The following is a 26863-nucleotide window of genomic DNA, read 5'->3' as shown; positions in this document are numbered from 1 at the left end:
TAAACTCTTGACCCTGTTCAGCAGCATATGTATTTGACAGTGGAAATAATTTTTTGGAATAATCTAGTGGTCAAATTAATAAGACATGTGAATGATCCAAGTGGACCAACACCCAAATTAGGATTTCATCAGCCAATGAAATCAATAACACAAATTAATAGTGAATGCAAGAGGAGGACTCAACATGCTGGATGTATGTCAACATGACTAAGAGGATGGTCGCAGAATTCATTTAGCGTAATATGATTACTTAAAGAAATAATAGCCTATGGGATCAAATGCCAAATTATGACTTCATATGTGAGTATTCAGATAGTGAAGAACAATCATGCTTCAAAAATCAGTAGGTTTTAAGGTTTGTTCTTCTAGAATATGTTGTGTCTCTAATGTGATGAAGAGAGTACCTTTCTGGTCTTAATAGTATGATGTAGCACTTGGGGCCAAAGATGATGCATCAGAGTGATGTACTAGAGGCCAAGACAGAGAGGACTTCATAGCCACCATGACCTTCCCCTTGGTGCTGTGGTAGATGGAGAGGAAGCTGACCCAGACACTGCAGAACACCAGCATGCTGAAAGCCAGAAACTTGGCTTCATTGAATGTGTCAGGCAGATTCCTGGATAAAAAAGCCATAAGGTTGCTGCCTATAGCCAGTGTTCCCAGGTATCCCAGGATGTAGGCAACAGCTGAGCCTTTGTTGCTAAGGATGATGATGTGTCCATGTTCTGAATGAGCATCTTTGTCAATAAATGGAGGAGAGGTTGCCAGCCAAATTCCACAGAGAATAACTTGCAGCACGGTACAGATGGGAATGATGAAATTAGGGGCCCTTGCTATCAGCAGCCAGCTCCTCATTCTCCCTGGAGCAGTGATCTTGAAGGCTATAAGTACAGTGAGAGTTTTGGCCATCACAGTAGAAAGAACCACAGTGAACAGTAGTCCAAATGTGTTCTGCTGCATGATACAGGTAACTGTGCTAGGATGGCCAATATAAAGCAAGGGACAGAGAAAACAGAGGGCCAGAGTGATGAGCAGGATGTAACTGAGATGCCGGTTATTAGCCTTGACAATGGGAGTGTGTCTGTGCTTCAGGAACACCCCAAGAACAATAGCTGTGAGTGAGGAGAAGCCCAAGGACATGACACTGAATATCTTCCCCAAGGGTCATCATCGGCCAGAATGTCACAGTCTTATGTTGACAGTGGCTCTTCTCATTATTTGTATAGTGAGTTTCTGGACACTTCACACACTGATCTACATCTGGCAGAAATGCAGGTGATCATGAATGCATACTCAGGTTTCCTCTTTTATTCTCAGTCACTTACCTGCTCCAGAACTTTGCAAGATACCTGAACCGCCCTTGCTTTGTTTCACATACAAATACAGAAGGATTAAATTCAATTTGCCTTCTACTTCATGGTGACAGAAATTAAGCAGCACCAATGCTTTCTCTGTTGTTACTCATATGGTATCCTCACCTTGAGTGACACTGTTGTATCTGTTTTACAAGTCACTAGTGCACTGACATACATCACATGGACCTTATTTCACTCTGAAATTGCTCTTCATTAATACATCTCCATTCTTAAGAGGGCATGAGACTTCAGTGCAATAGAGAGAATGTCTTTTTGAAATCATATAATGATGTTCTCTTTTATTCCAAATGTGTCTACATTCATAAAATCCATGGTGTTCTCTAAGTGCCTTCATTCTATGAAGGAGCCTGAATCAGTTAAAATTCTTAAATTCTTGCAGCCATGAAGCACTTCATCAGTGACACTGTTTTCATAACTCTGTACAGTAGTAGCTATGTATTTCATAGATAAAGAACTATTCATGTATTCTTATGTCCGTATGGACAAGTGTTTCTACTCTCGTGCCTGGTGTCTTATCAATTTACTCTTGATTATAATTTGCGATGATGGATTTTTTGACCTTATTTTCCATGTAGTAATAATGTCTGTATTTCTCTACACTTTTAATATTTGATATATATTTAATTCTCTTTATATCATCACATTACCATTCACAATCCCAATATAAAAAATTCTGATCATGATTTTGCACCTTCTGAATTCCTCTCAGATTCTCCCCAACTTCATGCCCACCCAATTCCACACCCTGTCTTTCTCTCTTTCTTTAAAAAAGAATAAAACAAACTCACAACAAACCAAATAAAACGACAATTAAATAAACTCACTCTCTCACATATGCACACATAAACCACAAAAGCACAAAAACACAAAGCTGTGAATCAAAGTATAAAGAAAATTTCCAACAAGACCAGAAGAAAATAAAGAAAAACAACAGCTCCCATATCATTGCCATCCCCACTCATCTCCATATTATGGCCCCAAACTCTGGCACTTTCATGGAGTCCAGGCTGTTCCTAAGGACCCCAGTCTTCCCTACAGTTCCAGGCTTCACTGTCTCTTTAGGGCTCCATATTCCAACCTGCAACTTCAGCAGAGGACGTCTGCTTTACCAAAGGCCAGTTTGGATCTAGGGCCCCTAGCATCCCCTTCAATTGGATTCATATTCCAGGAAACAGCTCTGGAACATCCTAGGGTCACCAGGTATGTCTCTGCCCACTGATGGGTAACACTATTTAAGCATTCCCAACATAGCCCATCAGCACTATGTCTCTTGGGCTCCATATTCCAGCCCAAATCTCTGGCACCTTTACTGGATGACAGGCTCCTCCTATGGACCTGAGGTATGATACCATACCACCTGCTAACACTCCTATATGCCTGCTCTACAGGCCCACACTATACTTTCTCCTTTGGGCTCCATATTCCACCACCTCACACCTTAGGCAGAAGACTTCTGTTTTACCTCAGGCCAGGCTGGTGCTAGAGACCCTAGCTAAGACACTGCCCACTGCTAACCAACACTCACCAAAGCTGGCCCAACAGCCCCCAACTGCATACTACCTGTACTCCCTATAGCAGCCCACAACTTCAGCTTCTTTACTATAGACTGTGATGTACTAGGAATCCTAGACACCAAGCAGATAGCAAGAATACAAGAGGCCACACAAATTATTGGAACCACAGAGGCCAGGTAGGCATCTCAATCCCAGAGGTCTTGCAGGCCGCAAAACCCCACTGGAGATACACTACTGGTCCTATAAACTGCCTAGTCACTAGAATCCCTTACCACTTAGGCCAGAAGACCACAGAGGAAACAGAAACTAAGAAACAAAACACCCATTCAACAAAGACAAAATCAGAAATATCTAGATGTATAACTAATGCAAACCTAGATGCCTAAATGCCAGTGTAAGAATACAATCATTAACATAAAGGATACTATGGCATCACCAGAGACCAGCTACCTTATAACCAAAGACCTGAACATTCCAACAGCACTGAAGCACAAGAAAGCAACTTTAAAAACAACTTTATGAAGATGATAGAGGGAGTGAAAAACATCCCATGATAAAATTGAGGAAAAGACAAAGAAACAGGTGAAGGAAACTGTTCATGACCTGAAAATGGAAAGAGAAGCAATAAAGAATACACAGAAGGAGGGAATTCTGGAAATCAAAAATCTAGGTAAGTGAACAGGAAGTACAGGTGAATTCAAGAGATGGAAGAGAGACTTTCAAGTGTGAAAGATACAATAGAAGAAACAGATTCATTGGTCAAAGGAAATGTTAAATCTAAAAAATTCTTAATGCAAAACTTCCAGAAAATTTGGAAATCTATGAAAAGACCAAAGTAAGAATACTACAAATATAAGAAGAATATCAGCCTAAAAAAAAAGGAAATAAATTCATAGTAGAAAAATATTTTAACCTAAAGAAGGACTTGCCTGTACAAGAAGCTAACAGAACACCAGCTATTGGACCAGAAAAAATGTCCCAAAGCCACATAATAAGTAAAACACTGAACACATAAAACAATGTTCTAATACAACCATTATAAGATGAAAGGGAAAAAAATCATGTAACATATAAAGGGAGACCTGTTAGAATACCATAGCCACAAATAATATAAAATACTTTGGGTTAACTCTAACTATGCAAGAGAAGGACCTGTTAGATAAGTCCCTGAAGAAAGAAATTGTAGAAGATATCACAAAATGGTAAGCTCTCACATGTTCATGGATAGGTAGGCTCAACATACTAAAAATGTCAATCTTACCAAAATAATCTACAGATTCAACGTCATTCCCATTAAAATTCTAGCACAATTCTTCATAGAGGTGGAAAGAACAATACTCAACTTCATATGGAAAAAAAAAAAACTACCCAGGATAGCTAAAAGAACGCTGTACAGTAAAACAACCTCTGGAGGCAACACAATCCCTGACTTCAAACTTTATTAGAGGTACAGTAATAAAAACATATTGGGACTGTCATAAAAACTAATATGTGGACCGATGGAATCAAATTGAAGACACTGACATTAGTCCACACAACTATGAACATATAATTTTTGACAAAGAAGCCAAAACTGTACAATGGAAAAAAGAAAGCATCTTCAACAAATGATGCTTTCATAACTGGATGTCAACATGCAGAAGATTGCAAATGGATTCATATTTGTCACCATGCACAAAACTTAAGTCCAAGTAGTTCAAAGACCTCAACATAAATCTGGTTTCTCTGAACCTGACAGAAGAGAAAGTAGAAAGTAGTTTTGAACCCATTGGCAACAGAGACCACTTTCTAAATATAACACCACTAGCACAGACACTGAGAGCAACAATTAATAAATGGGACCTCTTGAAACTAAGAAGCTTTTGTAGGACAAAAAACATTGTCAATAAGACCAAAATGACAGCCTACAAAATGGGAAAAGTTCTTCACCAACTCCACATGTAATCTCCTGCATATATAAAGAATTCAAGAAACTAGACATCAAAATACCTAACAGTCCAATTAAAAAATGGGCTAGAGAGCAAAACAGAATTCTCAACAGAAGAAGCTCTAAGGTATGATAGACATTTAAGTAATTGCTCAACATCCTTAGTTATCAGAGAAATGCAAATAAAAAGGACTCTCAGATACTATCTTACACTTGTCAGAATGTTTAGGATCAAAAACACTAATGATAGTCAATGTTGGAGCAAAGGGGACATTCCTCCACAGTTGGGGGGAGTGCCAACTTGTACAGCCACTTTGGAAATCAGTATGGCTGGTTCTCAGAAAATTTGGAATCAATCTTCTTCAAGATTGTAGTATAAATAGCTACACCACTCTTGGGCATATTGCCAAGGAAAGTTCAGTCATACCACAAGGACATAGGCTTAACTATGTTCATAGGAGCATTATTTGTAATAACCAGAACCTGGAAAAAACCTAGATGCCTTTCAACTGAAGAATGGATAAATTATATGTGGTACATATACAGCAGGGAAACAACAATGACATCATGAGGTTTGCAGGCAAATGGATGGAACCAGAAAATATGCTGTGTGAGGGTACTCAGACTCAGAAAGACAAACACTGTGTATACTCACTCATAAGTGGATACTAGATATGAAGCAAAGGATAACCAGACTGAAACTCACAGCTTCAGGGAGGCTACCTAATAATGAGAATCCTAGGAAAGACAGAGGGATCCCTCAGCAATTGAGAAATGGATGAGATCTACATGAGTAAACTGGTGGTAAGAGGATTAATGGAGGGCAAGAGTCAGGGGAAAGTGAACTTAGGGGAGTGGTGGGTCCTAGCTGTATCAGGAACAGAGTGGAAGAACAAGGAAAAAGAAGGCATGATAAATGAAGACACCATGGAAATAGTAAGAAGCAGAGTACTAGAGCAGTCCCCAGGAATCCACAAAGATGACTTCAGTGGCAATGGTTGAGAGTGTGCCTAAGCTGACCTACTCTGGTGATTGAAAGACCAAACACCCTAACTGTCATGATAGATCCTTCATCCAGTGACTGATGGAAGCAGATTCAGAGATCCACGGCCAAGTCCCAGGTGCAGCTCTAGGAGTCTAACCAGTGAGAGAGAGGTGGGATTATATGAGCAAGATCCATTGAGACCATGAGTAGAAAAATTACAGAGACAACCAGCCAAACTAGTGGAAACACATGAACTATGAACCAATAGCTGAAGAGCCCCCATGGTACTGGACTAGGCCCTCTGGATAAGTGAGACAGTTGTTTAGCTTGAACTGTTTAGGGGGCCCCCAGGCAGTGAGACCACGGCTTGTCCTTAGTACATGAGCCAGGTTCTTGGAATCTACTGCCTATGCTGAGACAATATGCTCAGCCTTGGTGTAGGGAGCTCGGAGTTGGACCTGCCTCAGCTGAATCTACCAGGCTCTGCTGACTCCCCAGTGGAGACCTTGCCTTGGAGAAGGTGAGAATCAGGGGTGTTTTCAGAAGTAATGCTGGGGGTGGGATGACAGGGGAATACATGGTTGATACGTAACATGAATAGAAAAATCTCTTAATAATAAAATAAAATGATACCAAACTTATTAAGGGAGACTATAAACGCCAGAAGAGTCAGGAGATTTGGTATGAAGACTCTAAGAGAAAGTTGATGTCAGCCCAGACTACTATATCCAGCAAAATGCTCAATCATCAAAGACAGAGAAAACCAGATATTTCATGACAAAGTCAAATTTAAATCATATTCATCCCCAAACCCAGGTCTAGAGACGGCATGGGAAGCAAAATTCCAACCAAGCTCCAAAAAGGTTAACTATATGCACTAAAATATGGCAATAGATAATCTCATACCAACAAAAACCAAAGAATGGAATCACACACACACACAAACACACACACACACACATACACACAGACACACACACACACACACACACACACACACACACACACACACACACACACACACACACACACACAAAACCACCACCACCAACAAAGTAACAGGAATTAACAATCATTGATCACTAACATTTTTTTCATATTAATAGACTCAATTCCCCAATAAAAAGACAGGTAAGAGAATGAATATGAAAACTTTGTCTATCCTCTTGCTGCATAGAACAAATACATCTGTGCACCAAATATAGACATTATTTCTGAGTAAAGGGTTGGAAAAAGGTGCCTACATAAAAAGTGGAGAGAACTCACACCACTAAGTTAATAGTTCATCTGAAAGCTTTAGAACAAAAAGAAGCAAGAACACTTAAGAAAGAGTGAATGGCAAAAATAATCAAATTGCACACTGAAATTAATAAAATAGAATCAAAGAGAAGAATACAGCGAATCAATGAGCTGGTTTTTGAGAAAATCAACAGGTTAGACTAACCACTATCCAAACTAATTAAAAGGCAGAGAGAAAATACCCAAATTAACAAAATCAGAAATGACAAGGGAAGGGCATAACAATAGGCACCAAGGAAATTCAAGGAATCATTAGGTCATACTTTAACAACATGTATTTCAAAAAATTGGAAAATCTCAAAGAAATGGATGTTTTTCTTGATAGATACAACTTACCAAATTTAAATCAAGTTCAGATAAACTATTTAAATAGATCTATAAGCACTAAGGAAATAGAAGCAGTCATTAAAAGTCTCCCAAGGAATAAAAGCCCAGTGCCAGGTGGTTTTATTTCAGAATTCTCCCATACTGTTGAAGAAGAGGTAATACCAACACACCTCAAATTATTCCACAATATCGAAGCAGAAGGAACTTTGCTACATTCATTTTGAGATCATGGTCACCTTGATATGCAAATCACAAAAGGGGTCAACAAAGAAAGAGAATAACAGACCAATTTCCCTTTTATAAATAGTTGCAAATATAATAAAATTCTTGCAAATAGAATCCAAGAACATATCCAAAAGATCAACCATCTTGACCAAGTAGGCTTCATCCTAGAGATTTAGGGATGTTTCAACATATGAAAATCAGTAAATATAATCACCATATAAACAAACTAAAAGAAAGAAAATCACATAGGATCATCTCATTGCATATGGAAAAATCCTTTGACAAAATCCAATACCCTTCATGATAAAAGTCTTAGAGAGATTAGGGATACAAGGCACATATTTAATCATTACAAAGGCAATTTACATCAAGCCTATAGCCAACATTAAAGTAAATGGAGATTAACTCATGAAATTTCACTAAATTCAGAAACAACACAAAGTTATGCAATCCCCCTAAAATCCTCAATATAGTACTTGAAGTTCTAGCTAGAACAATAAGACAACTAAGGAGATAAAGGGCATACAAATTGGAAAGGCAGAATTGAAAGTATCATTATTTGCAGATGATATAATGTATACATAATTGACCCCAAAATTCTATCAGGGACCTCCTCCAGCTGATAACCCTCTTCAGCAATGTGGCTGAATACAAGATTAATAAAAAAAATTCAGTAGCTCTCCTTTACAAATTAGAAAGTGTTTGAGAAGAAATTCAGGGAAACAACCCCCTTCACTATAGCCATAAACAATATAAAATCTTTTGTAGTAACCCTAAATAAGCAAGAGAAAGACTTGCATAACATCAACTTTAAGTGTTTGAAGAAAGAACTGAAGACTATATAAGAAGATGTAATGTTTCTCATGTTCATGGATCAATAGGTTCAACTTAGCAAAATATGGCCATTTTACCAAAAGCAATCTACAGGTTCAATGTAATCCATGTCAAAATTGCAATACAATCCCACCCTTTATAGAGCTGAAAGGACAAGACTCACTTTCATATGGCAAAGCAAAGACATTGGATGGCTAAAACAATCCTGTATAATAAAAGAACTGCTGGAGGTATCACCATCCCTGATTTAAAACTCTATTACAGAACTATAGTAGCAAAACCTATCAAGTATTGGCCTAAAAACAGATAGATTGATCAATGGAGTCTAATAGAAGACCCAGATTTAAATGCACACACCTATGGACACCTGAATTTTGATAAAGAAGCCAGAGAGGCACAATGGAAAATGAAGACATAGTCCGCAAATGGTACTGGTCTCACTGGGTATCTGAATGTAGAAGAATGCAAATAGATTTATAATCATCATCTTGCATAGAACTCAAGTCCAAATGGATCAAAAGCCTCAACATGAAGAAGAAACCAGATTCACTGAACTTAACAGAAGTGAAAGTGGGGAGTAGCTTTGAACCCTTTGGCACAGGAGATGACTTCCTGAAGAGAGTACCCATAGCACAAGTACTAAGATGAACAACTAAAATATGGGAGCCCATGAAACTGGTAAGCTTCTGTAAGGCAAGGACACATAAATAAGAGAAAATGGCAGGCTTGAGATGGGAAAAGTTTTCACCATGTCTATATCAAATACATCAAATGATAAACAGAACTAAAGAAACTGGACATCAACAAACCAAATAATCAAATGAAAAGATATGGTATAAATCTAAACAGAGAATTCTAAATAGAGGAAACTAAAATGCCTGAGAAACACTGGAAGAAATATTCAGTATCTTTAGCCATCAGGGAAATGCAAAATAAAAGGATTTTGAGATTTCATCTTACACCAATTAGAATGGCTATGATCAATCACACAAGTGACTTCTTATGCTAGTGAAGATACAGAAAAAGGAGAACATTCTTCCATGCTGGTGGGAGTGAAATTTTGTACAGCCAGTATAAAACAAATATAGCAATTCCTCAGAAATTCAGGAACTGACCTACCTCAAGACCCAGCTCTACCACTCTTGGGCACATAGCCAAAGGACATTCCATCCTTTCATAAAGTAATTTGCTCAACCCTGATCACATCAGTGTTATTCATAAGAGCTAGAAACTGGAAACAATGCAGATACCCCTCAACCAAAAGCTGGAGAAAGAAAATGTGGTACATTTATAGAATGGAGTATTATATATCTGATAGAAAAAATGACCTCATGAAAATTGCTGGTAAATGGATGTAAGTAGTAAAAAAACATAATTTGTGAGGTAATCCAGAAAAAGGAAGACAAAGGAGAGGTATACTCACTTATCAGTGAGCATCAGTTGTTAAATAGAGGATAATCACACTACATTCCACAGACACAGAGATGCTAAGTGACAAGGAGGGCTCGAGGGGTGACAAATGAACATCCCTGGGAAAGGGAAATGTAATAGAGTTTTGTGGGTGTACTGGGGGCAGGTGGGGAATGAGAAGAGGAGGGATCAGGTGCAGAGTGAGGAATACAGGGAGAGAGTATAAGGACAGACTATTGGAATAAGTGGATATATAGGAAAGTATGTAGAAATCTAGTGCAGTGGATACTCTCTGGAAGGTGTGAGGATAACCCTTAGGAGAACACCTAGTAATAGAGGATATGGAGCCTAAACTGGCCATCTTATGTCACCAGGCTAGGCTCTCATTGGTGGGACATGAACACCAATCCAGCCACCACACTTTCCACCCACAACCTGCACTGAAAACAAGCTATAATGGTGCAGTGGTGCCTCAGAACTTATGGGGTGGCCAATCAGTGACTGATCTGTCTTGAGGGCCAAATCATCAGAAACAGCTCATGGTTGACATTGCCTGGATGTCCAGGAACATGAAGCTGAATGCTTAGAGACCTAGAAGAGATCCAAAAACTATTAAAAAGAAAAAAAGAAGGAAATAAATAAAGAAAAAGTCAATGAAATGATTTCTAATCATATTCTGATACAATCATTGACTGGTGCCTTGCCCAATCATCATCAGGAAGATTAACTCCAGCAGTTGATGAGATGCAGAGACTTATAGCCAAACATTATAGGAAGTTTGGTAAACTACACTGAAGAGGAGGAGGAAGGATTGTAGGAGCCATAGAGGTTGTAGTCACCAGGAGATCATGGCCCAAAGAATCATATAAGCAGGGCTCATAGGGGTTCACAGAGACTGAAGCAACAATCAGGGATCCTCCATGGGTCTGTGCCTGGCTTTCTGATTACATACTGAATTTATTTTAGCTTGAGATTTTTGTGGGACTCCTAGCAGTTGCAAGTGGATGTGTCCATGACTCCTTTGCCTGTACATGGGAGTCTTTCATCCTACTATGTAGCCTGGTCCAGCATTGATATTAGAGTTTATTCTCAGTCTTATTGCATCTTGTTATGTCAAGTTCAGTTGATATACTCACAGGCCTGTCATTTTTGGAAGGAAACTGAAAAAACAGTGAATCTGGGGAAGAAGGGGAGGTAGAGGGTGTGGTTGGGTGCAGTGAAGGGTGGGGAGGCTGTGCTCAGGATATTTGTATAATATACAGAATTATCATAAAATTGAATTAAAGTAAAAATAAAACTATGATATGCTCACAAGACTATGTGTGTAAGGGAAAAATACAGTACTTTGAATGAGAATGTCCCCCCTTACATCACAAATTTGTATGCTTGGTCCCCACGTGGTGGAGCTATTTGTAAGGGATTAGGAGGTGTGGACCTTTGGAGAGAGGCCTGTTGCTGTGGAAACGTTTTAAGGATCTTGTCTATCACAGTTTGTTTTCTCTGTCTCCTACTTGGGGATCAGTCTCTAAAATCCTGTTGACACGCTATCTTAGTTAAATGTCTATTCCTATGAAGAGGCATAATAACCAAGACAACTAATAAGAGGAGGAATTTACCTTGCAGGCTCACAGTTCCAGATGGGGAACATGGCAAGCTGCAGCAAGAAAGGAATGGAGCTGGAAAAGTAGCTGAGAGCTTACACCTGATCTATAGGCATGATGGACAGAGAGAGAGAGAGAGAGAGAGAGAGAGAGAGAGAGAGAGAGAGAGAGAGAGAGAGAGAGAGAGAGAGAGAGAGAGAGGAGAGAGAGAAATGGGAATTAAGCAGGCTTTTGTAATCTCTATTCCCACCCTCAATGACAGACCTCCTTCAACAAGGCACATATCCTAATCCTTCTCAACAGTTCCACACCTGTAGGCCAAGTATGCAAGCATAAGAGGGCCTATCTCATTCAACCTACCACACATGCCTCTGCTGTGCCTACATGGCCCCTAAACAGTCTGAAATTGTAAGTCAATTAAATGTCTTCTTTTACAAGTTGCTTGGTCCTAGTGCCTTTGCACAACAATAGAGAAGAAACAGAGACAGAGCGCATGGTGACATGAAGCATACTGCACTAGTGTGGTAAGAGTGTTTTTCTCTGGACAGATATGTGCACAAGGATTCAAGAACACAGAGCAGTTATGAATTTCATTACAATGCGTGTGTTATTTCAGTGGGAGAAATAAACTGTAACCTGTGGTTTCCTAATAGTTGGAAGGAAGAGGACTGTCTTTACTGAAGTGAACTGATGGCAGTTCACTTACAGATATTTTTCATTTGCTTGGATATTGCAGGTGTGGAAAGCTGTGATGTGTTCTGCATGATTGACATGTACCTGTCTCATTGGAAATCTCATTCTCTGGACATTGCTTGCAGTCAAAGCAACAGGCAGCCTCACCCTCTCGGTGGGTTTTCATGAATCCAGGATGACAGCTCTCACTGCATAAAGACTGAGGAATCTGAGAATAATAACATGAATGTTAGCAAATGACCATGTTTTATGAAATCTCTAGTAGAGTGTTTTTGAATATAGAACTGTCAGTTTATTTATGTTAGTATTGTAAATGCAGATAGTTGAAGTTTTTAATGCTAAAGTGCATCATCACAAGCTCATGTGGTCAATGTTTGACCCTAATAACATCGCTTTATTTGAAAATTGTTGAAAGATTATGAGACGAGGCATTAAAGTCAGAATTTAGGTCTTTTGTACCATGTCTTGATGAGACTACAACCTACTGTGTCTTGACTTCTCGATAGAAAGTCTTCTATGGTAAGTATTCATCTTGACTTCCACAGTAGTGGGTCATCGTAGAACCATCGTGGAAACCAATCTAGGAGAACTATTATGAAAGGTTTTTTACATTAGGTTACTTGAGGTGAAAAAAGCTCTCTAAAGTGGGTGACCTCGTGTTATTGGTCCTGTTCCCTAATCATTGTAAAGGAAGAAAGGATGATAATAGTAGCATTTAGCTATCTCTGCATCCTGACTATTGATGCATTATGAACAGCTATCTCTACCACCTTAAAACATGACTTCCTGCAGTGAATGAATATACTCTCAAAGTTCGAACCAAGGGAAACCTCCCATACTGTTTGTTAAGTAGCCTTTTTGCAAGAGCAAAACCAACAACTAACACATCTAAATATTTTCATCATGCTCTTCTGTCTTGACATGGGCCTGGAAGCAAAAGTCCAACTGAAGATTGGCTGAAAATTTTCAAAATGGGATGAAATAAATCTTTTGTCAGATGATCTGTGGTAATGATGAAAACCCATATTAAATAATTGGCCAGATTGGAAAATAAATAGTTCATCCAGAAAAATTAGATATGAAGAAAATTCTTTATATTGTTGGTTAGTATGTATGCATAAATGGGTCCTGTGTAGACATAAATATGTTTTTGAAATTTACATACAGGTCAAAATAGTGAAGTAAGATGAAACACACTTCTGTTAATCCTGTGGCCCACTGTATCATGTGAGAAGATAAGGAGAAATTCTGGCCTTCTGGAGCATTTGGAGAAAATATTCCTACTTTTGCATTTATCCCAAGACCTTTTGGGAAATTCCAAAAATTGAGAATGTCATATTCTGCATGTGATTTCCTCTTCCCATCCAGAACCACCTGGTCTCCAGCATGATTGATGAGTTGTGTGTTCTTTAGAAAAGGGTGAAGCTGGAAGAGATGCATGCTGTTATGTTACATAAATTCCAGAGAGGTACAACAGAGGCAGAATTAGGCAACATTTCTTTTTTATTTTAATCTCTGTTGTGAAAAGCACCTTTAATATAGGTATCACTCATATCAATCAAATTATACCCAAGGGTAATGGAAACATCATTATGGTTCTAAAATATTCCAATCACTTCCTTTAGAAAACAGAACGAAGCACTCCTAAATGATATATGTGCATGGAGAAAACTCCCACCTTCTTTTAAAATATAGTCATACCTGGGCCTGAGAGATGGCTCTGAGGTTAAGGGCACCGACTGCTCTAACAAAGGACCAGGGCTGGATTCCCAGAATCCACATGACAGCTTACAACTGTCTGTAACTACAGTTCCAGGGAAGCCAACCTCCTCACCAGACATACATGCATTCAAAACACTAATGTTCATAAAATAATATAAAAAAAGGAAATTTAGTCACATCCAATTAAGTTTTGAAAATATTTAGAGTTCTCTATGTAAAATGAATGATTTTATGAGTGATCATTTATGGAACATAAGCATTTTAGCAGTATCTATGTCATTGTGACAAACCTCTGTCTGTGCTTTCTGTTGTGTGAAATCTCTGGTGTTAATGGACATTTCATATTGAAAAATTTACCCTGAAAATACTGTATGACCCCTGTGGATATTGCTCTGCTGTGGATATCTCTCTGTATAAATAAAATGCTGTTTGGCCAGTGGCCAGGCAGGAAGTATAGGCAGGACAAGAGAGAAGAGAATACTGGGAGGTGGAAGGCTAGGGAGAGAGAGACACCACCAGCCGCCGCCATGACACAAAAGAGATAAGGTACTGGTAAGCCACGAGCTACATGACAAAATATAGATTAATAAAGATGGGCTAAATATAAGAATAAGAGCTAGACAATAGTAGTCCTGAGCTAATCGCCAAGGAATTTAAATAATATAAATGTCTGTATGTTTATTTTACAAAGGGGTGGCTGGACTAACAGGGCTTGATGGCACCTGGAGAGAAGCTCTCCAACTACAGACCCCTTGCAATAAAACTACATATTGGCTTAAAATCGACCTCTACTTACACAGACACTCTCATAGATTTTGAGAAAATAATCTAAGCTATGTATTCTCTAGTTTTAGTGCATTTCTAAACCCTCAGAGTGGCATTTTGCTGATGTTATAATACCACAGGAGTGACATGTTACCTGCCATGGGAAGAATACCATCTCTTTTCCTTTTCCAAAAGTGTGAAATTGTACTTGATTGAGAGTCATCTCATGTAGACTGTAGGCCACAGAATAGATAGCATTGTACACATTGTAACTCTCTTCACTCATGGCCATGTCAAATATGTTCCCTGGCAAGAATCCCAAGGAGGCATTAGGCAGACAGTTATCCACAATTTTACAGTTTTTCCTCATAAATGAGCAATTGAAGAATGAGTGCCACAATACATGAAGATAAATGTCTTGTGGATATTTGGAAGGATTGGCTGTCTGAACAAAATCTGTAAAATTAATAATCTCCTCCTTATGATGTGAAAAAATAAGGGTCCCATGCAATGCATCTAACAGGAAATAGTTATCAAATCTGGAATAATCCCAGTGTGAGTTCAGGACCCAGACTTTCCATGTGACTAACTTCTGCTTTATACTTACTATTAAGCTTAATAGAGAATCAGTGTCCCCATAAATAATAATCACATTTGCTGATGAATCCAGGATTTTCACCTGATTTTTCCAGGATGTGGTCAGAAATGAACCCCTGATGGCTAGGATCATTTCCACAAATGCTACACAGACTCCATTTTTTTCCAGCTCAGTTCTCAAATCTGACAGAATCTGGGCACCTTTGTGATCATCTATGATGAACAGCCCCACCCATTTCCAGTGGAAATGAAGCATCAACAATACAATGCCAAGTGTCAGAGATGTGTCCTTGGGGGCCACCTGGTAGAGGGAAGAAAACCATCTTTGTTCACTGAGGGTGGTATCAAAAGGCCCAAAACTAAGCTGTAGGGAGAAACAATCAGAAAGAAGAACATTGTCAAAAATAATGTACTTAATTTTACATCAATGGTTTGAAGCTTTAGGACAATCCTCCTTTGATGTTCAAATCTGTCTTCCTGTGTGTTTACAAGAACATCTAGTGATGTTCTTCTGTCAACTCAGCAGCTGCACATGAATCTCCTGATAGTTTAATTACTGTTTTCAGCCCCATAGCCCCACAGTCAGTACCCCAACAGCCACTCAGGGTACAGCCTCGAGGGGTATCCAGTCTCCCCACCTGGGTACATGGTGGCTGTTTTATGTAGGTTTTAACTAAGTGTCTATCATTTTATTTACCATCAAAGGCTCAGATATCAGTTGTGAGGGTCAAATCCTGTTAGATCTGAGAGAACAAAGAACATCCATATGACCTTACTATTTGATTGGAGACTCAGCAATAGACATGTATCTCCATTTGTCCCAAAGCAAAACAAAGAACCAAATTCCATGTCCCACCCTACCCCTTCCTGTACTGTCTTTCTATCTGTATTCATGATTCATCAGAATGCTCTATGGCTAATTCCACTCAACAATTTGCAGGCTTTGCCCCCCTGAACCAAGGTTGATTTTACTTAATGCATACACACTGCAATGTTATTGATATCCTGCAGAAATACAGACAATATTTGGTTGTTTATTAGTAGTGTGTCTATTCCAGCCTTCCTTCCACTTCTCTTTCTTCTAAAGTCAAAAATATAGATATATCAACAGTGTCTGCTTTATTTCCCTCTCCATGAAGTTATTCAAGCATGCCTCATTTTCTCACAAACAGCTGAAATATCACCAAGCCAAGCTGACATCCTGTTTTATCCCACCGTCTTCTCTCACCTGTGGGAATTTGTAAAGATCCAGCAGTGTTCCGATGTATTCTGATATTGCCCATGATGGTCCTGTAAGTACAGCAGCTGACATGCCCTCTCTTGCACATCTGTAGTTAGGGATGCCATAGCCAGTGCCTGAAAGTGAGCCAAAAAGTGTTGCTAGAGTGCCCCTTTGACCATTTGGGACGTTATGGACCTCAAATCCCAGGGATGTATTAGGTAAGAGATAGGGATTGCTGTTGATCTCCTCAATGGCAAACATCATGGCCAAAATACATTGGTAGTTTCTCAACTTGAACCTACATAGAAGGTACAACAATATTTAAGAGGAAGACTCACACCATACAACAGATTTCTAGATTTCTTCCTTGAGTCAGTTATGGTTCAGTTTTGTGTAACTTAACAGTCATGAATTTGTGTTCTTTCTTTTTTGTTGTTTTTATCTTGATTTAGTCCATAATGACTGACAGCAGTCAGGATGTGCTTTAAATTTTCCTGCATATTAGAGACTTTCCTTTATCCTAATATGTTGTCTGTTTTAGAGAAAATTTAGAAGAATGTGTATTCTTTTGTTTTGGTTGGAATGTTCTATAGATATATGTTAATCTATTTGATTTTGCAGGACTCCAAATATAAAGTTCCACAAAAGAAACTTCCTATGTTATAATACAATAGTGACTGTTAATATACCAAACAAAGAAAAATGTGGAAAGCTACAAATGAGAATGATCAAGTTGTATTCAAAGAGGGACCTATCAGAATAGCAACAGATTCTTTCAGGGGATACTAGCAAACCAGAATAGTTTGGGCTGATATTCTATAAGATATGGGATAGCACTGACGGTCCCTGAGACTTCTATACCCAACAAACTACCAATCAGAATGATAGAGAAAGGTAAAATTTTCATGATAAAATGTGGTGAAGAATATTATGACCACTAAACCCATTTTGCAAAAGGCAAATGAAGGAAGAGTTAGGTCTGAAGCAAAGGATAAACTTATTCAAGTTGGCAGAGGGAACAATAAAATATTCCAGACCTTGTTACTGAAAAAAAATCTGAATAATAAACGTTTAATGAAATCTCTAAAAACACAAACAAAATTCCAGGAATTAATATATACCATTCAATAATAACTTTCAATATTTGTGGTCTCATAATATTACTTATGAGAAAAGGAAAAGAGGTTGAATCAGAAAACAATACCCAGATTTTTGCTGTCTCTAAGAAACACAATTTACAACTAATAATCGCCCCCAAATTAGCATGAAAGGATGGAAAAAACTTCCATGCAAATGTAACTAAAAACTAAGTAGACTGGATGAGAGTAGGGATATAAGGATAATACCTCAATATAATAAAGTCAAATGATAGCAAGCCTATAGCCAATGTCAAGTTAAATAGAGAGTAATTTAAAGCAGTTCCACTAAGTTTGGAAACAAGAAATGCTGTGTACTCTCTCCGTCTCTATGCAATATGGTACTTGAAGTTCTAGCTGCAGCAAAAAGACAACTGAATGAGATTAAGTAGATATAAATTGGTAAGCTAGAATTCAATGTATCACTGTTTATATATGATCTGACAATACACATAAGTGACCCCAAAAATTCTACCAAAGAGCTCCTACACCTGATAAAACCCTTCAGGAATGTGGCTGAATATAAGACTAACTCAAAAAATTTAGTAGCCCTCCCATATACAATGACAAAAGGAATGAGAAAGAAGTCAGGAATATAACACCCTTCACAATATTCACAGATAATATACAATATCTTGGGGTAACTCCAACCAAGCAACCAAGCATTTGAAAGACATGTGTGATAAAAACTTCAAGTCTGAAGAAAAAAATTTAAGAAGATATCAGAAGATGAAAAGATCTCCCTACTCATGAAAGGGTAGTATCAACATAGTAAAAATGACCATCTTACCAAAAGCAATCTGCAGATTTAATACGTTCTCCATCAGAATTCCAAAGACAATTCTTTACAGACCTTGAAAGTACAATATTCAATTTTATATGGAAAAACAAAAAACCCCAGGATAGTTAAAGGAATCCTGTACAATAAAAGAACTTGCAGAGGTATCACTATCCCTGTGATCAAACTGTACTATGTGCTGTAGTAATAAAAACTGCATGGTATTGGCATAAAAATAGATTAGAATGATCAATGGAGTCTAATTGAAGACCCATACATAAATCCACACACTTTTGCACACCTGATTTTTGATGAAGAATCCAGAGAGACACAATGCAAAAAGACAACATGTTCCACTTTGGTACTGGTTTAACTATATGTCTGCATGTAGAAGAATCCAAATTGATTAATATTTATTACCCTGAATAAAATCCAAGTTCACGTGTATCAAGGACTTCAAAGTAAAACCAGACACATTGAACCAAACAGAACAGAAAGTGGGGAGTAGCCTTAAATGCATTGGCATAGGAGATGACTACGTCAAAGAAACATCAATAGTTAGTCCTAGCACTAAGACCAACAATTAATAAATGAGACCTTATGGAACCAAAATGCTTTTGTAATGCAATTAGTACCATCAATAGGACGAGACTGCATCCTACAGAATAGGGAAAAGTTTCCATCAACTCTACTTCAGATAGAGGGTATATAAAGATCTGAGGTCTTTGATCCACTTGGACTTATGTTTTGTGCACGGTGACAGATATGGATCTATTTGCAATCTTTAGCACATTGACATCCAGTTATACCAGCACCATTTGTTGAAGATGCTTTGATTTTTCCATTGTAAAATTTTGGCTTCCTTGTCAAAAATTACATGTTCATAGGTGTGCAGATTAATGTCAGGGTCTTCAATTTGATTCTACTGGTCCACATGTCAGTTTTTATGCCAGTATCAAGCTGTTTTTATTACTGTAGCTTTATAGAGGAACTTGAGGTCAGGATCGTGATGCCTCCAGAGGTTGTTTTATTGTCCAGGATTCTTTTGGCCATCTTGGGTTTTTTGTTTTTCCATATGAAGTTGAGTATTATTCTTTCCATGTCTATGAAGAATTGGTATGGTATTTTGATAGGGATTTCATTGAATCTGTAGACCTGTCACCATGTAAAAACTTAAGTCCAAGTGGATCAAAGAACTCATCATAAATCCAGTTATTCTGAACGTGATAGAAGAGAAAGTAGGAAGTTGTCTTGAATGCATTGGCACTCTGAGGAGTGGATGGGAGTAGAGTGGGAGGGAGGTGACGTGGCAGGAGAAGGGTAGAGAGGGGGAAGTTTAAAATGAAAAAAAATTAATAAATAAATATATTAAAAAATTAAAAAAAAAAGAAAAGGGCTACAAAACTAAACAGAGAATTCTCAACAGAGGAAGCTCAAATGGCTGTAAGACATTTAAGGAATTGGTCAACATTCCTAATTATCTGGGAAATGCAAATCAAAATTGCTCTGAGATACCACCTTACACCTGTCAGAATGGCTAAGATCAAAAACACAGGAGACAGCTTATGCTGGAGAGGATGTGGGAACTCTCCGCCACTGCTGGTGGGAATGCAAGCTTGTACAGACGTTTTGGAAATCAATATGGTGCTTCCTTAGCAAATTGGGAATCCATCTACCCTAAGACCCAGCTATAGCACTCTTGTGTATATACCCAAGGAATGCTCAATTACACCACAAGGGCATTTGCTTAGCTATGTACATATCAGCATTGTTTGTTATAGCCAGAAACTAGAAACAATCTAAATGCACTTCAACTGAAGAATGGATAAAGAAAATGTGGTACATAGACACAATGGAGTACTACTCAGCAGAGAAAAACAGGGACATCATGAGGTTTGCAGGAAAATGGATGGATCTAGAAAAAAATCATCCTGAGAGAGGTAACCCAGACTCAGAAAGATAAACATTGTATGTACTCACTCATAGGAGGATACTTGATGTAAAACAAAGATGACTAGACTACTACTCACAACTACAGGGAGGCTAACTAAAAAAGAGGACCCTAAGAAAGACCCAGGGATCACCCAATGAAAGAGAAATGGATGAAATCTACATGTGAGTGGGGGTAATGAAGGGCAAGTTTCAAGGGAAAGAGAGCTTAGGGGAGCAGGAGATCCCAGCTGGATCAAGAACATAGAGGGAGAACAAGGAATAACAGACCATGATAAAAGAAGACCACATGAGAATAGGAAGAAGCAAAGTGCTAGAGAGGTCCCCAGAAATCCACAAAGATACCTACACTGTAGATTAATGGTAATGGTTGAGAGAAAGCCCTAACTGAGTTAGTCTGGAGATTGGATGGCCAAACACCCTAAAAGTCATGCTAGAAGTCCTATCTAATAACTGATGGAAGTGGATGCAGAGATCCTAGGCCAGGCTCCATGTGGAGCCCCAGGAGTCCAATTATCAAGAAAGAGGAGGGAATGTAAGAGCGTGAATTGTTGAGACCAAGATTGGAAAAAGCACAGGGACAAATAGCCAAACTAATGGACACACATGTATTATGACCCAAAAGCTGAGGAGCCCCCAACTGGATCAGGCCCTCTATATAAGCAAGACAGTTGTTTAGCTTGAACTGTTTGGGAGGCACCCAGGCAGTTGGACCCAGACCTGTCCTTAGTGCATGAGCTGGCTATTTGGAACCTGGGGCTTATGCAGGGACATGTTCCTCAGCCTGGAAGGAGGGGACTGGACCTGCCTGCACTGAATCTACCAGGTTGAGGTGAATGCCCAGGGCAGTCTTTGCCCTAGAGGAGATGGGAATGGGGTGGGTGTGTGTGGAAGGCGGTGTTGTTGCAGGATGTGCGAGGACAGGGGAACACATGGCTGATATGTAAAATTAAATTAAATTAAAAAAATAAAGATCTAAAGAAACTGAAGGAACTAGAGTTCAGCAGAACAAATCATCCACTTAAAAATGAAGAACAAATCTAAACAGTGAGTTCTATCTAGGGGAAACCAAAATGGCTGCAAATCACCTAAAGAAATATTCAACATCCTTATCCATCTCAGAAATATAAATCACAATTACTTTGAAATTCCATCTTATACCAGCCAGAATGGCTAAGATCATAACAGAAGTGACAGCTTATGCTGGTGAGCATTTGGAGCAAGGGGAACACTCCTCCATTGCTGGTGGGAGTGCAAGTTCATACACTCACTATTGAAATCCATATGGCAGTTCCTCTGACAATTGAGAATTCATCTACCACATGTCCCAGTTATACCACTCTTGTTCATATTCCCAAATGATACTCCATCCTACCAAAAATGCAGATACTCAACCACATTCCTAGGGACTTTATTCATAATATCCAGAACCTAGGACCAATATAGATTTCCCTCAACGGAGGATTGGATAAAGAAAATTTGTTATATTTATGCCGTGGATTATACAAGGTCACCAAGAACACTAGGAAAACAAGGTCTACAGAGTCAACTTAGCAGGGCTCACAGAGGCTCACAGAGACTAAAGCAGCAATCACAGAGTCTAAACAGGCCTGTGCTAGGTCTCCTGCATATATGCTATTGTTAGCTTGCTGTTTTTAGGGGACCTTTAACAGTGGCAGCCTGGGTGTCTTTGACTCTTTCATTTGCTCTTGGGACCTTTCCCTTCTACTGTGTTGTGTCTGCCAGGTTTAAAATGAGAGTTTGTGCCTAGTGTTACTATATCATGTTATGTCCTTTTGGGTTGATACCCCTAGAAGGCCTGCTCTTTTTTGAAGGAAAATGGAGAAAGAGTGGATCTGGGGGAGAAGGAAAGATGGGGACTGGGAGGAGTGAGGGAGGGAAAATTGCAGTCAGGATATACTAACAACAAGAAAGTAAGAAAAAACCTCCACAAATCTAAGCAGGCATAACTGTCCTATTTAGAAGAGACAGTGAAGTGTTCTTTGTACTCATTAAAGGAAAAGTCCAACAACAGGGTATTGCAATGCTAATCACATATACATCAAATACAGGAGTCCCCAACTTCACTGATGAAACAGTCTTAGATATCAAAGCACAGATCAACCTCAGCACAGAGATGGTGGATCATTTCAATACCCCACTTTCAAAAACAGACAGGTAACTTGAGAAAAATTAAATAGAGAAATGATATCATAAGTCAGTTTTACTTCTACATTTTATACACTCTGTGAACTTGTAAACCTCTAGATAGAGGATTTGTTTACAGAAAGTATTCTTTGTCCACTATGCACACAGCAGCCTTCAAAAACCCACCCACATGAAACAGTACTTTCAAAATATCTTCAAATGATCAGCATTCTTTCCCAGAAACCTTCTATTTTCTAACAGTCAATGGAATATGAGACTCAAAAATTTGATCAGAATATTTTAATACAAAATATATTAGTTCATAAGCTTTTTTTGAGTATGTACAGAGTCCATATAATTTAAATAAGGACCTCTTTATATTATATGAACTATGTAAACCACAATGCAAAACTAAATGGGACAATGGTTCTCCATCTCATTGTGAACACACAGCTTAGAGCTTGGCATTTTGTTCCCCTGGGAACCAAGACCCAAACACACTGTGGGCAACTCAAAAGAGGTATATATCTTTCCCAAATAATATGACATATGTATTTTTCACTAAAAGGTATTTACAAAATCTTGTTTTACTAGTTCTACTACTAAAGTCAGAGAATCTAAAAAGATATTTCTGAAAGAGCACTCAATATATGTATTTGCATGTTCCTGAAGTTCTCTGTAGACCATGCTTGCCTTGCAAACATAGGTTCACCCGCTTGTGCCTCACTCGTCCTCAGATTAGTGGCATGCACCACCATGATACCCAGTAAGATGTTTGGTTTTGATAGCACAGGGCTTGTTATAAAATGGACAATTCATACGATTAAAATAGAAAAGAAAGACATGTTAATTTCCATAGTTAAATCATTTCACATTTTTATATATGGTAAATTATCATCCTCTATCCTGTAGATACCAATATCATGATGATACATGAACATGTATAAATATTTCTGATAACTATGACAGTGCAAAACTTAATGCAAATAGGTTTAGAGCAAAGCAGAAAATCTGTGCAATTTCTGAAAAATAGTTTTGATAATGGATAAAAATAACTTGAACAAATAAAAGTTTGTGTTATTTTACGCCTTCAGTATCACATAATATAAATATTAAAATGAACATTATATTGTAAAAATGTTTTAAAATAACCAGTGAGCAGATACTTATATCTTTTAATTTAGAAAAACTATAAATTGAAAAATATCCATAGTAAAATAGAAAAAAATTAAAATCTAATGTTTTAAATTCTTCTATTATAAATTGTTTATATTTATTCATATACAAATGCACACATAATAGACAATGCAACTTGAACATACTAAGTCAGCCATATTTTTAAGTTAGTTTTAAGGAAAAGCACTCTAACACAGTGAGCAACTGTCATTATTACTTTGCAGGGAAATTAATCCCCATGCATAAAGATTCTATTAGTGTACATCAACATGTGCTTATGTAGATTAATCTGCTCTTATCAGATAGTAGACATATATTGTACTTATTAGACATTATTCAGTACATATCAAATATTTAATTTCTATCACCTTAATTTTGACAAGAAATTAAAATCCAATTAGAAAATTAGACTACACAAGATTAGTGTCATATAAAATAATAATATCTCTATGACATATGGTGTTTTGTTGTTATGGTAATTAAAATAAATATTCTTATTGTGCCACAGTGAGGAAATTAAACTGGAGAATGACAGAATAATTCCTATACCTAATTACATACATAGTTTCTCACACCTATGTAAAAAAATTTTATCAAAAGCATGAAAGTAGTTGTGAGCCTTGAAGTGCATATGCTTGCATGTGTCTCACTCTCTATGAAAAGTGTAAATTGGAAGTGGCTTGTCTAATCAAATATGTTAAATTCTTATAGATTTTATAAGTTTATTTTAGTTCCTTTCTGACTTCATAAGATATCAAATCACATTGACACAGCACTCTCTTCTTGTACATATTAGACAAGCCATCCACAGAGAGCTCATGTAATTAAAATTGTAATCTTTGCATGCATGGGGATGCTGCTGTAGGACCTGAAGAGATTCTCAGGCTGATGCAGAGAGGTGCCTGAGCTGCTTAGATTGGAGCACAGAGGAAAAGAGGAGGAACAGGGAAGAACAGGGACACCATCTGCTGTAAAGCAGAAGAGTTTCCTCCTAGCATGCAAGATCTAGTGTCTAGTAGACTATACAGCACTGTAACCTTACATGAAATGAGCAATGTTCCCTGGAGCCAGTTGACTCTTTCAGAGAATATTTTATTAGATGCCAATTTTTAAATCTCCCCAGCTCCCTTTGGCATGTCCAATTCAGACTAAACCTATCACAATGTCCTTTATGTCAAGTGACATTTCATACTTGAACATTTTTCCCATTCCACTGCTGAACTGAAGACTTACTCCATAGCCATATTTCAGCAGAAATAGTAATGTCACATGAACAACAATCCATCTGTCATATATTTGTTTTAGGTAGTTTTTCATCCATTGCTTCCAACCGACTTCCTGAACACACACACACACACACACACACACACACACACACACACACACACACACACATTCCATGTTTCCTTTCTTGAGTTCAGACATGAGTGTAAGATGCAGTTCTCATTTTCTCATACTTATTATATGGTTGCCTCCAGCTAGGGTCATGTCAGCCTGGGATAAAATATACCTGACTTCTTTCAAATCCTAACATACATGATGGTTTCTTTTTAACAGTACTGAAGTTACTCAAGCATATTAGTCTGACAATATGTCTTAATCTTGCATCTTTGAGAATGCCTAGAAAATCTTTTAGAGGCCCAATCATAGTCAATGGGTGCATAGAAGCACATTCATAACACGCAACAAATTCACAATAGATATATTATATATGCAGCAAACACATGAACATCATATGTTATCAGATAACACAAATAGTAGAACTTAGATAAAGGATCTGACACAGATGAAGGCATTTCTACAGCAGAGAGTGTGTCCCAGTGTCCAGTTCTGACATTCCTGCTCTGAAATCTTCTGCAGCAAACAGACAGTATTTGTTACTAGAGCTTCACACATGGAAATTGCTAGTAACTAAATGTAGTCACATCATCCCTTCTCACATTAGCATGCTTAGACCTCTAGAATCCCCTCAAATATTCTATCAGTCCTCTCTTATATAATCTTTCTCTTGCAGAACTAACATTTCCAACACCCAAATCCCGATGAGAAATAGGCATGACAGTGAATATGGGGAAATTCCTCATGTCTACAACAAAAAAGAGAAAGAATAAACCCCAAATTCCTTCTTCTATTTGAAAATAATAGAAGAGTCACTAGGAAATATCTTAATGGGATAGAGATTGAGTCTGTACTTCCCCTAGGGCATATGAATGCCAAACCTTGGAAAGGAATAAATGAATAAAAGACTTACTCAATCATAATATCTCTGTTAAATTTCGTCATTATCCAATCAATTGTTTTGTTGAGTGGGTAGACAGCAAAAGCTGGGAAAAATCCAACAATCACCACATTTCCTTCCCCAGTTAAATTGTAGTTCATTCTGACTAAGCACTCACTGCTTTTGTAGGAGCACACAAGAATAGGAATCTGCAAAAAGCAAAGGATAAAAATCCAAGGGCACAGCATATTAACAAAGTATCTGCCCACCCATGGGCATGATAAGGTGGACTCTACAGGGTCCAACCCGTATATACATAGCTCATGTGTGTAAGTGTTTGTTTCTATTTTATTGGTGACTGGAGCTATCCCGTGAACCACCCCAAGTTCTTTCTGTCAGGATTCTTCACTCCCCTGTGGAATTAACCAATAATTACTTCCCTCAGGCATTGAATCTGAGGCCATGCTTTTAGAATAAAAAACAACATGCATAAAAATATTTTTTAGGCTCTTCTCCAGCCACAAGCAGTATGATTTCATCCAAGACCATAGAGAACCAGTCCCTAGACATGAAATCGCCTTAGAGGATTCTGCCACAAGTGTAAACCAAGAAACTACTCATGGGAAAGCCATTTATGGTGATACAAACTTGTTACACCAGTTGACGCCATGGTGAATAAAAGGGGAAAGGTTCAAAATATCCCCATGGCAGGAGTGACCAGGACACAATAATGGACGCCATGTTCTGTATTCCTGGAGTCTCTCAATCCTAGTTTTGTTTTCCATGGTCTCCATGAGTCACAGAATACTTTTCCACAGATGTACATCTGAATACCAGTATTATGTCCATGCCCATTTCTATATAGTTTGTTTCTCTTTCTTATGAAACTAATGGTTCTTCAAAATTGCTTTCCAAATTATCAACTTCATGTTTATGTAGAAATCAAGTTTCCCCATTGAA

The 26863-nt window shown here is 38.1% G+C and overlaps 1 pseudogene; it reads right to left on the bottom strand.

The window, feature by feature from the left end:
- Nucleotides 1-340: 340 nt before the first annotated feature.
- On the bottom strand, nucleotides 341-26151 carry LOC118575341 (annotated as a pseudogene).
- Nucleotides 26152-26863: the final 712 nt, after the last annotated feature.

This window comes from Onychomys torridus, unplaced genomic scaffold, assembly GCF_903995425.1.
Source record: "Onychomys torridus unplaced genomic scaffold, mOncTor1.1, whole genome shotgun sequence".
NCBI lineage: Eukaryota > Metazoa > Chordata > Mammalia > Rodentia > Cricetidae > Onychomys > Onychomys torridus.
Note: the sequence above shows the minus strand (reverse complement) of the source record. Positions and strands in the feature narration are given on the sequence as shown.